The sequence below is a fragment of the Dendrobates tinctorius genome, unplaced genomic scaffold (assembly GCF_039654945.1).
Source record: "Dendrobates tinctorius isolate UK_male_01 unplaced genomic scaffold, ASM3965494v1 ptg000203l, whole genome shotgun sequence".
Taxonomy (NCBI): domain Eukaryota; kingdom Metazoa; phylum Chordata; class Amphibia; order Anura; family Dendrobatidae; genus Dendrobates; species Dendrobates tinctorius.
Window position 1 is genome coordinate 23716366 of NW_027361870.1, and position 15212 is coordinate 23731577.

The 15212-nt window shown below is 44.9% G+C and overlaps 1 protein-coding gene across 4 annotated transcripts in view; it reads right to left on the reverse strand.

Annotated features, from left to right (window-relative positions):
- The window catches only part of SHLD1 (shieldin complex subunit 1), a 131425-nt gene extending 117120 nt beyond the window's left edge, over positions 1-14305 (reverse strand). For 2 of the 4 annotated variants that reach the window (XM_073553884.1, XM_073553880.1), the window contains exon 1: positions 14209-14305. The gene's annotated coding sequence lies outside the window, so the exon portion shown is untranslated. Of the gene's footprint in view, positions 1-10119; positions 10140-14037; positions 14185-14208 lie in introns of those variants that run through there. The other 2 variants (XM_073553881.1, XM_073553883.1) reach the window with 2 other exon arrangements.
- Positions 14306-15212: the final 907 nt, after the last annotated feature.

Consider the following 15212-nt stretch of genomic DNA (forward strand, 5'->3'; position numbering starts at 1 on the left):
TGTCTCGTGGCAACACGTGCAGGGATTGCCTACCAAACATGAAATCCCTGCATGTGTTGCTGCAAGACATGCAGCCGCGGGGACTCAAACATATTTATCAAGCACGCCAACGTCACTCAGTTAGCACATGAGCATGCTCAGATAACACCTTACCCGAGCACGTCTGCTCATCACTAGACTGCGCATAAGGGTGTAAATTAATGAACTCTATAATTCACAATTACTGGCAGATAGAGAGAAAATAATTAGGCGCTTCATGATGAGAGATGGGCTATGAGGAAGCCAACATAAAGCTCTTGCACAGGGGCCATTTACTATCAGTGTTCGTCCCTGGTGCGAGTGCTATTGGTGCCAACCTAAATAAGCATTAAGTCACGTGTCCGTGGCACAGCTATGTATGAAATCAAAGGTATACAGTCTGGACCCATACATTTGTATGTCTGCAGGATTATAGCTCTATACAACTCTGATCTTATACTACCAGACCCATGACAGTATACATTATGGACTAACACACACACGATGCCTCAGCATACTGCGACTTTTCTTTTTAGTGTAGTATACATTATGGATGAACGCAAAGGATCGCCGCACGTATTTGCAGCTTCTTTATGACATTTCCGGGAGTGTGGACAGTCATAAAGAAGGTGTGCAGGCATAGATTCCAAGTAGAGGGCAAGCAGAGCTTACATAGATTTTTTCTTTTCCATCCAAAACAAGTGTCTGTCTTGGTCTGAGCGCCCTAATCAGCCGTACTGCTCTTACCTTGTCTTTAACATTTATGGTTTGTTTGTCCAGAAAACTCATCTAAAGTCCCTAAAATTGGACCAGCTTAGGCTGTAGTACAGTCCGTCATGCTGACACTATTGAAATTATAGTGGTGAAGTAGTTCCAAGTGTCATGTCATCTTTCGCAGCACTCAATCCCTCAACTTGATCACATGGCCCCTATAAAACTCGGAGGTGTGAGATGGGTCATTGTCCAGTTGCAGCACACGCGCAAACCAGATGTGATCTGATGGCATGTCATTGCAGAATGCTGTGGTGGCCATGATGGGCAAATGTGCCTTGAGTTTGCTAGAAAATCACAAACAGTGGACCTAAGCAAGGCACCCCCACACCACTATATATTTTCTCCTCCATGCTTCATGGTAAGCACCACACATGTATAAATCATCCACTCACCTTTACTGCATCTCATAAAGACAACGCAGTTGGTACCAAATATCTCAAATACTGACTTAGCAGACCATAGTACAAATTTCCATTGATCGATTCATCCAGTACTTATGTTGCTTGGCCCAAATTAGTCTCTTCTTTGCAGGCCGCAGTAATGGCTTCTTTGCAGCAACTTGAGCATGCAGGCCTGCTTCTCGCAATCTTTTCTGGACAGCTCAATTCAATTTGTGGCTTCTGATGCTGGTAACTATGAACTTATCCTCTGCAGCAGAGGCAATTAGTCTTCCTGTCCTGTGTTCATCATAGAGGTTGTTGGTTTTCATGTTTGCACTTGAGGACATCTTCAATGTTTTATCAATTTTCTGTCTTGGCGGTCTTCCACTAAAGATGGACTGTCGGTTCTCTTTACTTAGTTGAGTGGTTCCTACCATATTTTGGCTTCCAACAACTATTGTGGAATAGGGCTCATCACTGAATGGAGCGGTGTACCAACACCTGATGGTCGTAAACACATACATATGGTACCCGTTTACCGGAAGACATTCCAGGTGACTATCGGATGTTGATTGGGAGAATGCCAAATGGTTGTAAAGCTGTCAGAGTAAAAGGGTGGTACAGTGACGAATCTAAGGTTTCACGCGTATCCTTTTTTATTTCACACACGTTTCTTTGCTCCTTATTTGCACATGTTCTATCGTGGTTTTACACCCTTCAGACTGAATCTACAAAGTGCGCATATCAATAAGAACAAGGGGAACCATTGTATGAACAGGTGTGTCCACATACTGTAAATCTATGCATTTTTTTTATTCCAGGACCATTGATGACCATCTCCACTGAAAATGCATTTGTAAAATAATTTTAATAATATCATCATTACAGTCAACTCAGGCTGGAAAAGTAAATTTGACGACTCGCTTTACTTATCTTGGAAGAAGCAGAGCATTAATAGCAGTAATAAAACTAGGTGGGATGATAAAGCTATAAAGCAGAGGTCAGGAATGAGCCAATGCTTTGTAATCAATGATTAAATAAACCTCAATTCTGTCCAGACTGCAGTCTACTGAAATCAGCAAAAAAGAAGAAACTGCCTAAGAAGGAGACTCTTCTGCCAGGTCCCCTCCTCCTTACCAGCTCCGACACGGCACATTCAAAGAAGGAGAATAGCTTCTCACTGTAACCTACATCCATATATTCCAGGAAAAGCCGAATGCGCTCATCTGCCCTCACCAGAACGGATCAACTTTATTCGTATTAACCAAAAGCATGTAAACAGTTATACTTTCATCTAAACCGTTTATATTTCCCGATTCTCTTAGACTATACTCATGTCCAGTAGCCATTTCCCTTTTTGGATGACAAAGACAGAAATAAATGATCCAGTAGATAATCTGATCCATTGAATGGGGATGGAAATGTCCCTCATATCTTGCATTTGACTGCACTTTGTTGTTTAGCTGGAACGAAAAACACCTCCCCCCAAGATTAATCAAGACCAGCATTGTTCACGCCAGTCTTCATGAGGGAAGAGGAATTTGAGCAAGAACGGTGCATGCCTCTTAGAGGGGTTGTCAGGTCCAAATTGATAAGTCTGCATTCACTCTGTGTGACTGCAGACTTATGAATTCCCCCCAGCCCTCGCACTGTGTGCTGGTTTCTGAGTTGGCACCGAGGGGAATGTATGAGTTATACATATTCCCGGCCAGTGGGCATGGCCTCGCTACATACTGGCCAGGAGTATGTGTAACACTCACATACCCTCTGGTTCAGATTCAGAAACCGGCGAGTCCATAAGACACACACTGTGTGCCCTGGGGGGACTCATAAGTCTGCAGTCACACAGAGCGCCTGCAGACTTATCGGTTGGGACAACCCCTTTGATGAAGGCGTTATCCAGGACTATTTTTTTTTTTTTTTTTTTTTTTTACTACGGGCCTAAGGACTAAGGCTGGAGTCACACATAGCGACTCACCAGCGATCCTGACAATGATATCAATGTGTCAGGATCGCTGGTGAATCGCTATGTGATCGCTGGTGAGCTGTCAAACAGACAGCTTCACCAGCGATCAGCACAGCGACGCCGAGCGCTCGGCGTCGCTGTGCACGTTAGTAATCAGCACGCTGATGCAGGAAGCTGGTAACTAACGTACACATCGGGTATCTAAGGGACGTGCGTCCCTAGATACCCGATGTGTACGTTAGTTACCAGCTCCCTGTCTTGAATGCTGCAGCCAGGATCATATTCCTCACCAATCGTTACACCGATGCCTCTACCTTGTGCCAGTCATTACACTGGCTACCCATCCACTCCAGAATTCAATATAAACTTATTACCCTCACCCACAAAGCCCTCCATGGCTCAGCACCACCCTACATCTCCTCCCTTGTTTCAGTATACCACCCTACCCACGTCCTCCGTTCTGCTGATGACCTGAGGTTAGCATTCTCAATAGTCAGAACCTCCCACTCCTTTCTCCAAGACTTTACACGTGCTGCGCCAATTCTTTGGAATGCACTTCCCAGGTCAATACGATTAGTCCCCAATCCCCACAATTTTAAGCGTGCCCTGAAAACGCATTTATTCAGACTGGCCTATCGCCTCTACACATTAACCTAATCTATCCCTGTGTGGCACAGCCAAGTTTTACCATAACCAGGTTCCCCGCATCATGTTCCCACATGCTTTATGCATCCATTACCCCTCTGTGTCTGTACTGTTACACACTAAACATTATGGCTGGTCCAAACAATCAGGGCAATTGTTACCACCCACCTTTCGTGTCTACCTCTTTCCTCATAGATTGGAAGCTTGCGAGCAGGGCCCTCATTCCTCTTGGTATCTGTTATGATCTATGTGATTATTGTTATGCTGTAATGTCTATTGTCTGTACAAATCCCCTCTGAAATGTAAAGTGCTGCAGAATATGTCAGCGCTATAGAAATAAAATGTATTATTATATTATTAGCTCCCTGCATCAGCGCGCTGGTAACTAACGTACACATCGGGTATCTAAGTGACGCATGTCCCTTGGAAACCCAATGTGTACATTAGTTACCAGCAGATTGCTGGTCTCCCGCCTGTCACACGCAGCGATGCGTGGTGGCCAGCGGGAGACCAGCGACCAAAAAAATGTCCTGGCCTTTCCTGCAGCGATCAGTGATACCGGCAGGGGGGGCGGTCGCTGATTGCTGTCACACACAGCGATCTCGCTGGTGAGATCGCTGTTGTGTCACAAAAATTGTGACTCAGCAGCGATCTCGCGAGCGAGATCTCTATGTGTGACGGGGCCTTAACAGTCAGGCACTTGCTTCCTACCTGCCTGTTGAGCCAGGCGCCACAGGCCACTCCCGCCAGCAATTAAGGGGCTTCTGCTGACGTCACTTCGACAGCGCGGCGGCTTCTCATCTACTCTACACTATTGACGGGTCGTAACTGGTGACGTCATGCTGATTGACTGCCAGCTCTCCTCTGCCTAACTGCAAGAAACCAGTGTCAATCAGCATGACGTCAGCAGTCACACCCCATCAACAGAGCAGAAGAAGAAGAGCTACTCTGTTCACATGGAGCATCTGAACTGCCAGCAGGAGCAGTTGGAGCTCTGCTCTAAGCTGATTCAGGGTAAAGCGAGTAGGTAGATGTCCTACCTACTGCCTGTTATTTTTTACCCTGGGCCTAAAAAAGCTAAGAAAATAGTCCTGGACGAGCGCTCTAAAAAGTGTTATGTGTGTCCATGAAAATTTGTCAATTAACATTGACAAAAGTTGCACATTTTTTGTGCAACTCAGTGTTGTGCAAATATTCTGAGACTTTTCAAAGCGCTTTATATAATCTCTTTGATGATTCGGGGTCTTTTGCACTCACTTGTGGGTGAAATAAAGGATTGCAACTGGATCCATATATTTTTTTTTTTTTAAGTTGTATCTTGTGCCTGTGGGAAAGATGCCAACCCGTTGGGCCTTATCCTCTACAGCTGCCTGTAAATACTGTACATTCTGCCATTCACAAAATAAAAGTTTGGTTTTTATAAACCTTGTGTCCTCTGGATGGATTGCTGCCCTGGTTCCAGAAGAAGGATTCCTAGAGCCAGAAGAGGCCTGCAGGCCAGAAGTGGGAAGCACACGAGGACTGGGACACACCTTGTCTGTAGGATGACAGAGCGAGTGGGGACTGAAGCTCGCCCACGACCACTTAGCATGGGCATCTTACATTTTTAACGCCTTCAGGCCCCATCATGCACTATTACATCATGAAGCTTGTCAGGGATTTTGGAGCAGGTTCAAAAGCAAAGTCTGGTCCACACTTGGCAGATGCTGGATATATTATACCAGCTATTGAACCTGTTCTATGCCCAGATGGCGAGCATTTTCTATTAATACAGCTATACAGTGTCTTCAATAAAATGGTGCCAGAGATTGTGGTATGCGCACGCAGTGACTCCGGCAGCATTTTGTTTAAGTTATATACTACAATGTCAACATAGGGATATTGGCAATTACCGGCGCATGCGCACAGCTTTGTTGATGTTGTAGCAGAATTCTTCAATAAAATGGCGCCGTAGTCAATGAGTGATCCCGCTACATCCGGTGCCATTTTGTTGAAGACATTTTGTCTGCGAATTCACATGTGCAGTGTCTTCAATAAAAAGGCTCTGCAGCGCTGTTTGAGCACACACCGACTCCAGTGTCGCACTGCACAGGCGCCACCCATCCCGGCTTCAGATAGAAGGACGCATCCACCGTTATATATAAGATAGCTTGTATCTGCCCCTAACAGCAGCAATCGGTGCGCCTGACAACCGCTGCTGTTAACCTCTTAAATGTGCTGTCAATCACTGACAGCCGCATGTAAGCAACACGATCCAGCCTGGACTTGCACCCATTGGCCCACCTAAGGCATGATGGGTTGCTATAACATTCGAGGACAGACTGAATGCCCCCCAAAACCTGTTGTAATGTCCAGCCTGTGACTGTCATTTTTTTTTTATATACACAGCAATACTGCGGAATTGCTGTATATACTGTAGTACAAGTGCTCAGATTATTGCAGGTTCAAGTCTCATAAGGGGGCTAATAAAATAAAGTAGACTAATATATATATATATATATATATATATATATATATATATATACACACACACACACAATTTTAAAATTGCCCACTTTTCATAAAAAAATACAAAACAAAATGTAAGAAAAATACACATTTGGCATAATGCGTCCAGAAAAGTCAGATCTATCAAAATATAAAAGAATTAAGCCGATCGGTATAAGCTGTAAGAGAAAAAAAGCCACGATTGCAGTTTTTTTAATTATTGCTATAACACACACAAAAAAATCTATATACTTTAAATACCAGCTCATCATGAAAAAAACGGCTCACGCACAGCTCAATTGTTGGAATTATAGAAAAAAAATTGGAAAAAATAAAAAATAAAAATAAAGTTTAACAAAATAATGAAATTTTAAGCCAATAAAATAGTAAAAGACCCAAGTTTGGCATCTCCACAATTGTACTGACCTGAAGAATCTTGTCTCCAGACCATTTTTACAGCACCATTAACATAATAAAAATAAAACCCCAAAGAATCAAAGAATGGCGTAATTGCAGTGGGGGGGGGGGGGCAATTTCCCCACCATATCACCGCACTTTTTTTTGCCATTTTCCACTTTACCTCACATTCCTACATTTAGTATTTGGTGATTTTTACCTCAGCATATATAAGCTAAACCCAGGAGGGGAACAATCAGAGGAAAAGTATAATAGAAACACATCACTTCTGTATATATCACCCACTCCTGGTTTTGACTTACAAATACTGAGGTAAAAAAAAAAAAATCACCAAATACTCAACATGTGAATGTGGCCTTGCACTATATGGGAAAATGAATGTCAAACAAACCTACAGCCTGTCGCACATAAAGCCTTCTTATGTCTGATCCCCACACAAATCCTTCACACATAATCATTTTGGAAATAAACATTGCCAATCATATAATCTGACCGTTATCTTGACATTTGATTTTCCCTAGAAAGGTGTGTGCTATAAGTATATTAGAACGCCAGTGGGCCAGCTGCACTTTAGATGGAATACCTACAAAGACCACTAGATGGCGGAATAACCATCCGCACTCCAATATACCAAAAACCGCTACCAAATGTTACACCTCATCTTCCTGTATATCATAGTTACATATTTAGCTAAGCAGTTATCCAGGACTCTACAGTTGTGGCCAAAAGTATTGACACCCCTGCAATTTTGTCAGATAATACTCAGTTTCTTTCTGAAAATGATTGCAAACACAAATTCTTTGGTATTATTATCTTCACTTAATTTGTCTTAAATTAAAAAACACAAAAAGAATTGTCCTAAAGCCAAATTGGATATAATTCCACACCAAACATAAAAAAGAGGGTGGACAAAAGTATTGGCACTGTTCAAAAAATCATGTGATTCTTCTCTAATTTGTGTAATTAACAGCACCTGTAACTTACCTGTGGCACCTAACAGGTGTTGGCAATAACTAAATCACACTTGCAGCCAGTTGACATGGATTAAAGTTGACTCAACCTCTGTCCTGTGTCCTTGTGTGTACCACATTGAGCATGGAGAAAAGAAAGAAGACCAAAGAACTGTCTGAGGACTTGCGAAACCAAATTGTGAGGAAGCATGAGCAATCTCAAGGCTACAAGTCCATCTCCAAAGACCTGAACGTTCCTGTGTCTACCGTGTGCAGTGTCATCAAGAAGTTTAAAGCCCACGGCACTGTGGCTAACCTCCCTAGATGTGGACGGAAAAGAACAATTGACAAGAGATTTCAACGCAAGATTGTGCGGATGTTGGATAAAGAACCTCGACTAACATCCAAACAAGTTCAAGCTGCCCTGCAGTCCGAGGGTACAACGGTGTCAACCCGTACTATTCGTCGGCGTCTGAATGAAAAGGGACTGTATGGTAGGAGACCCAGGAAGACCCCACTTCTTACCCCGAGACATAAAAAAGCCAGGCTGGAGTTTGCCAAAAACTTACCTGAAAAAGCCTAAAACGTTTTGGAAGAATGTTCTCTGGTCAGATGAGACAAAAGTACAGCTTTTTGGGCAAAGGCATCAACATAGAGTTTACAGGAGAAAAAAAAGAGGCATTCAAAGAAAAAAACACGGTCCCTACAGTCAAACATGGCGGAGGTTCCCTGATGTTTTGGGGTTGCTTTGCTGCCTCTGGCACTGGACTGCTTGACCGTGTGCATGGCAATATGAAGTCAGAAGACTACCAACAAATTTTGCAGCATAATGTAGGGCCCAGTGTGAGAAAGCTGGGTCTACCTCAGAGGACATGGGTCTTCCAGCAGGACAATGACCCAAAACACACTTCAAAAAGCACTAGAAAATGGTTTGAGAGAAAGCACTGGAGACTTCTAAGGTGGCCAGCAATGAGTCCAGACCTGAATCCCATAGAATACCTGTGGAGAGATCTAAAAATGGCAGTTTGGAGAAGGCACCCTTCAAAAATCAGGGACCTGGAGCAGTTTGCCAAAGAAGAATGGTCTAAAATTCCAGCAGAGCATTGTAAGAACCTCATTGATGGTTACCGGAAGCGGTTGGTCGCAGTTATTTTGGCTAAAGGTTGTGCAACCAAGTATTACGCTGAGGGTGCCAATACTTTTGTCTGGCCCATTTTTGGAGTTTTGTGTGAAATGATCAATGTTTTGCTTTTTGCTTCATTCTCTTTTGTGTTTTTTCATTTAAGACAAATTAAATGAAGATAATAATACCAAAGAATTTGTGTTTGCAATCATTTTCAGGAAGAAACTGAATATTATCTGACAGAATTGCAGGGGTGTCAATACTTTTGGCCACAACTGTATATATTTATTTTTTACTATGGCCCTAAGAACAGGTGGTTACTTGCCAATTACCTGCCTGTTCTGCCCAGCACAGGTTTCTTCCAGCGCAGAACGGTCACAGATCTCTCCTGCTGGGAACTCTGCGGCTTCTGCTGACGTCACGTCGACAGAGCAGCGGCCTCTCTTCCGTTCTGTTGATAGTCCGTGTGTTCTGAGGTCATGCAGACTGACAGCCGGCTCTCCGAAGACAGAGGAGCCCAGACGAGGTAGATAGAGCTGCCCTGCTGATGTGGAGCAGACAAATTACCTGCAGATATGGAATTAATCTGAGGCGACTGTCAGTCAGTGCCAGGGGAGAGGTTACAGGCACCGCTCTCTATGCACAGAGGTGAGTAAACCTGTGCTGGCGCCGCCCCCGTGACTGAAAGCGTGAGTCTGCGTGGGGGGGGGGGAATAAAGTTAATTTCCTTCTGGGGATCTCAGTGCAGTGGTCGCATGAGATTGCTATTAACCTGCACATTAACCCCATATCTACAGGTTAAAGGGGTTGTCCGGTCCAAACCGATAAGTCTGCAGTCAGTTATATTCCCCCAGGGCACGCACTGCAGGGATTCACCAATTTCTGAGGGACTGAAGGATGTGTTTTAGTTATACATACTCCCGTCCATGGGCGCTGCCTCGCTTCCATACACTTGTAAGGAGAAAGGTAGCACGCCGTCAAGGGATGCGGGCGACCAGTGGGTACGGCCAACTAGAGTGCGGAGCCTTGCTTCATACTGTACGGAAGCGAGGCCGCGCCCACTGGTCGGGAGTATGTATAACACATACATGGTCCCGGGTCAGAAACTGGCGAATCTCTGCAGCGCACACTGCATGCGCAGGGGGGATTTATGAGTCTGCAGTCACACAGAGTGACTGCAGACTAATGGGTTTGGACCGGACAACCCCTTTAATAGCATTAATTTTACTGATAAAGTTTTATTTTAACGCGAACCTGTCAGCAGTTTAGTAATACTAAATAAGAATAAAAGCCGTCCCACCATCGACAAGGCGACTTTGATCGGGACGGTCCTACACTGTCCAATATTAAAAACCTTACCATGTGTCAAAGTTGACCTCAGTGTGTGAATAAGGGCAGACAAAAGGACCAGGTCCCGACCTGTGCACTCCAGTCAGGGGAAGACTTTTAAATACATTTTCCAGGTCAGGAGAGGGAGGCCACACCCCGGCTTGCACAGAATGCAAAAATATAAAGAAAAACACAAAAATTTAGATGGTCTAAGAGGGTATACATGCAGCACATAAACGCATGTTCACAGTGGCAGACTAGTGTCCACTGATTGGGACCCAGTCCTTTTGTCTGCCCTTATTCACACACTGAGGGACGGCTTTTATGCTGTTTTTGATCAAAAACAGTATTGCTAAGAACCCTGTGTTATTTAAATGCACTTTTGCTTTTTACTTTGGTTACAGCAGGGCTTTTGCTCATTTTGTCTCTTGTAGGTTTAGGTTTTGTGAGGTCTAAGGCTATGTGCACACGGTGCAGATTCACCCGCGGATTTTTCCGCGCAATCCACAGGTAAATCCGCAGGTCAAAAGACCTGCAGTTTACCTGCAGATTACCCTGCGGTTTATCATCTCCACAATGGAGGAGATGGCAAACCGCAGCGGAATCCGCAGAAAAGAAAGACATGTCAATTCTTTCTGCTGATTTCAAACCGCAGGTGCAACCGCGCGGAAAAATCCGCACCGTCTGCACAGCGGTTTCAATTTTCCATAGGCTAGAATGGTACTGTACATCACCTGCAGTTCTGCTGCGGATTCGCAGGGCCAAATCCGCTGCGAATCCGCATCGTGTGCTCATAGCCTTAGGGTGTGTGCACACATTGCGGATTCTGCTGCGGATCCGCAGGGGATTTGGCCCTGCGGATCCGCAGCAGTGTCTGCTGCGGTGTACAGTACCATATAAGTCTATGTAAAATGAAAACCGCAGTGCACACGTTGCGGATTTTTCTGCGCGGATTTGCTGCGGTTTCAAAACCGCAGCAGGTCAATTCTTTGTGCAGATTCCGCAGCGGTTTAGCACCTGCTCCATGACAGGTGTCAAACCGCAGGCTAAACCGCACTAAATCCGCAAATGGACAAATCTGCGCAGAAAAGCAGAATCCGCAACGTGTGCACACACAATTATATAGACAGGTGTGTGCCTTTACAAATCAAGTCCTATCAGTTTGAGGGTATGTGTACACAGTGCGGATTCTCCCGCGCAAAAAAAACACAGCTCTTGGCAGAAAACGCAGGTGCGTTTTTGATGCGGATTTGATGCGGTTTTTCAGTGCGGTTTTGGTAAGCTAAATAAAGATATGTTATTTAACAAAAAAAAAAGATTTGTGATGTCATTTCTGTCCAACCCACACTCCATTACACACAGATAGACAGATAATAGATACATAAATATGGGATAGATAGATAGATATAGGGATAGATAGATAAATATGGGTTAGATATAGATATATGGATAGATATATCTATCTCCCATATCTATCTATAGATATATTTAGAGATATTACCATAGATATATATATAGACATATACATAGATATATCTACAGATACATAGCCATATTTAAAAAAAAACAAAAAAAAAAACGGAAAAAAATGGCGTGGGCTCCGTGCAATTTTCTTCGCCAGACGGGGAAAGCCGACGACCGTGGGCCAATATTTGTAGCCTGGGAAGGGGGTAATATCCATGGCCCCTTCCCAGGCTATGAATATCAGCCCGCAGCTGTCTGCGTAGCCTTTACTGGCTATTAAAATAGGGGACCCTCCCCCAAACAAAAAAATGATGTGGGGTCCCCCTATATTTTATAGTCAGAAAGGCTACGCAGACAGCTGCGGGCTGATATTCATAGCCTAGCAAAGGGCCATGGATATTGCCCCCCCCCCAGGCTACAAATACCAGCCCGCAGCGGCCCCAGAAATGGCGCATCTATAGGATGTGCCAATTCTGGCACTTAGCCCCTTCTCTTCCCACTCCCGTGTAGTGGTGGGATATGGGGTAATATAAGGGGTTAATGTCACCTTGCTAGTGGAAGGTGACATTAAGCCCGGTTAATAATGGAGAGGGGTCAATAAGACACCGATCCAATATTAATCTTTTGAAAGGGTTAAAAAAAAAAAAAAAACACACAAGAATAAAGTCTTATAATGAAATAAAATACTACAGTTTTCATCTTTTTACTTAACTTCTAGAAACAAGCGACGCCCTCGTCTGCTAGAAAAAAAGAAAATAATAAACAAACTGTATACTCCCTGTCTGACAAAGTCCAATTAATAACGAGGGTCCCACAACAATCTGCCCTAAAGAACAGTGACATCAGGTGATGTCACTGCTCTATAGGGCCTCCCAGTGATGAATTGACAGAAGACAATGCCTCCTGCAGTCCATCACTGAGGTTACCTGAGTTCAAGGTCTCACTTTACAGCATTGCTGCGTGAGAATTAGGGTTATGGTTACGGGACCTCTTTCCCGGTGGAGGGATACCCCCCGCCTGTCATTTCAGTGCTGGAGCCCCTGGAGAGTGGTCAGATCAGCTGATGCTTACATGGGAGATTGTTACTAATTGGACTACGGCGGAAAGGTGAGTATAGGTTGGTTTATTTTATTTTTATTACAGGTAATCGAGGGCTTTGGGGAATTAGGTGTGTGCGGTGAGTATGTACTCTATGTTATGTGTTGTATATGTTCTGTATGTTGTATGTCCTGTATTTTTTTACATTCAACACATTAGCTGGATGATGGGACTACTACTGTCCCATCATTGGCTAATGTGTCAATCACTGTTCACTGTCAGTGTAGCAGGCAATGCCTGATGGGACCTGCAGTCCCATCAGACGATGCCTGCATACACACAGCACCACAGACCCCCCCCCACACACACACACACCCGCCGGACAGACCGATGACCCACGGACAGCCCCGTAGGCCCCCCCGATGGCTCAATGACCCCCCGGACAGGCCCCACCAGACCGCCCCCCCGATAGCCCGATGACCCCCCGGACAGGTCCCACCAGCCCGATGACTCCCGGACAGGCCCGGTAACCCCCCGCACAGGCCCCGCCAGACCCCTGATGAGCCCCGCACACACACACATAGCTCGCACATACATACATACATGCCCTGTCACTGCCCACACTCTTCCCCCCTCCCGATCTGCAGTGTTTCATCCGCAGCAAAGCCACAGATCTATTTGAGACCTGCGGTTTTGCTGCGGTCAATGCAAGTCAATGGGTGCAGAAACGCTGCAGATCCGCCCAAATAATTGACACGCTGCGGAAATGAACCCACAGCTAATCTCGGCGGATTTTTCCGCAGTATGTGAACAGCGTTTTTCAAATTCCATTGACTCTAATGGTACTATACAACGCAGAAGAATCCGCAACGTGTGCACATACCCTAATTAAACACAACTGGACTCCAATGAAGGAGTAGAATCATCTCGAGGAGGATCACATGGAAATGGACAGCATGTGACTTAAATATGAGTGTCTGAGCAAAGGGTCTGAACACTTATGACCATGTGATATTTCAGTTTTTCTTTTTTAATAAGTTTGCAAATATTTCTACATTTGTTTGCTTTTTTTCAGTCAAGATGGGGTGCAGAGTGCACATTAATGAGAAAAACAAATGAACTTTTTTGAATTCACCAAATGGCTGCAATGAAACAAAGAGTGAAACATGCAAAGGGGTCTGAATACTTTCCGTACCATAGCCGTGATCCTATTAATGGTTCACAAGAAACCCCTGCTGGTCTTATATGCAATTACACTGAACAGAAAAATACAGATTTCTTAGGAATTATAGATATTATTCCGCTTCCCATCGCCTGCAACTCCATGTAGATGACACAGAGACCTGATCCTACTGACAGACGACCTACAGTCCCCATATCGATCACCTAGAGTTTTGTTATAAGGAGGGGGTGCACCATCCCGAATTGCAGGGACATAAATCTTACAGGAGTGTCCTCTCCCTGCTGTGCAGGCTTCATACATATTCACAAGGGACATAGCATATTATTGCACACCCAGCACTCCAGTGCACGGAGGTGATCACTAGCTACAATCACGCCCATTCACGGTGCAGACATTGCTGAGCACACCGTCTCCTCTGCACAAGCCTCTCCTACCTGTGGCCGACAAATACTCCTCCAGGAAATGCATTGCCCTCTTCAAAGATGGCTACTACGGTGTCACAGCTGAGGCAAAATCCCTCATGAGAAAGAGCTTTGCTATAACTGGAAAAAAAAACCCATCCTAAAAAGGTCTTTCATAATAACAAACACATAAGACATGGCAAATATTTCTACATTAGTTTTATTTGTGCTATATATTAATATCTAATAATTATATATTACAATATTTATAACATTCTAAAACAATATATAATTTGAGTCGTGGGTATCTGAGTAGTGCACATTATTATCTTATCAAGGCAATATACCATAGAGATCTACAGAGTCACCATCAGGGCATTACTGCCCTGACAGGCGAATGAGTCCTCGTCTCTTCCGCTGATCGGGCCCCAGCGGCACAATTCTGCCGTTGCAATAACTGAGCCTGCATCCGAGACGCAGGTTCAGTTACTCTATTGCCTTGTGGGCCCGCACGGCAATAGTTAAAGCCGCCAGCCAATCGGAGGCTGGCAGTGACGTCAGTGCGCACGTCGCCTGTGTATGACGTCATTGTCATTTGCCAGCGAGTGCGCCGCTTGATATGCCTTGAGAGATCATCGGTCGCAGGAGCGTGGCTAGGTAAGAGGAAAGGGGTTTTTTTTAATTTTTATTGAATGCGGCAAGCCGCACTATGTTTTACCGGCAGCATGTAGACACATGGACCATGTGTCTCCATCCTGCCCGGGGCAGAATGGAGATACGGGGGCAGGATGGGAGACACGGGGACAGAATGGAGATAAGGGGACAGAATGGAGACAAGGGGGCAGAATGGAGACAAGGGGGCAGAATGGAGACAAGGGGGCAGAATGGAGACAGGGGGCAGAATGGGAGACACGGGGGCAGGATTGGAGACACAGGGAGCAGGATGGAGACGTGGTGCAGGAATATGGGGCAGGATGGAGACAGGTGGTGCAGGATCATGGGGCAGGATGGAGACGGGGCAGAATGCAGACGGGGCA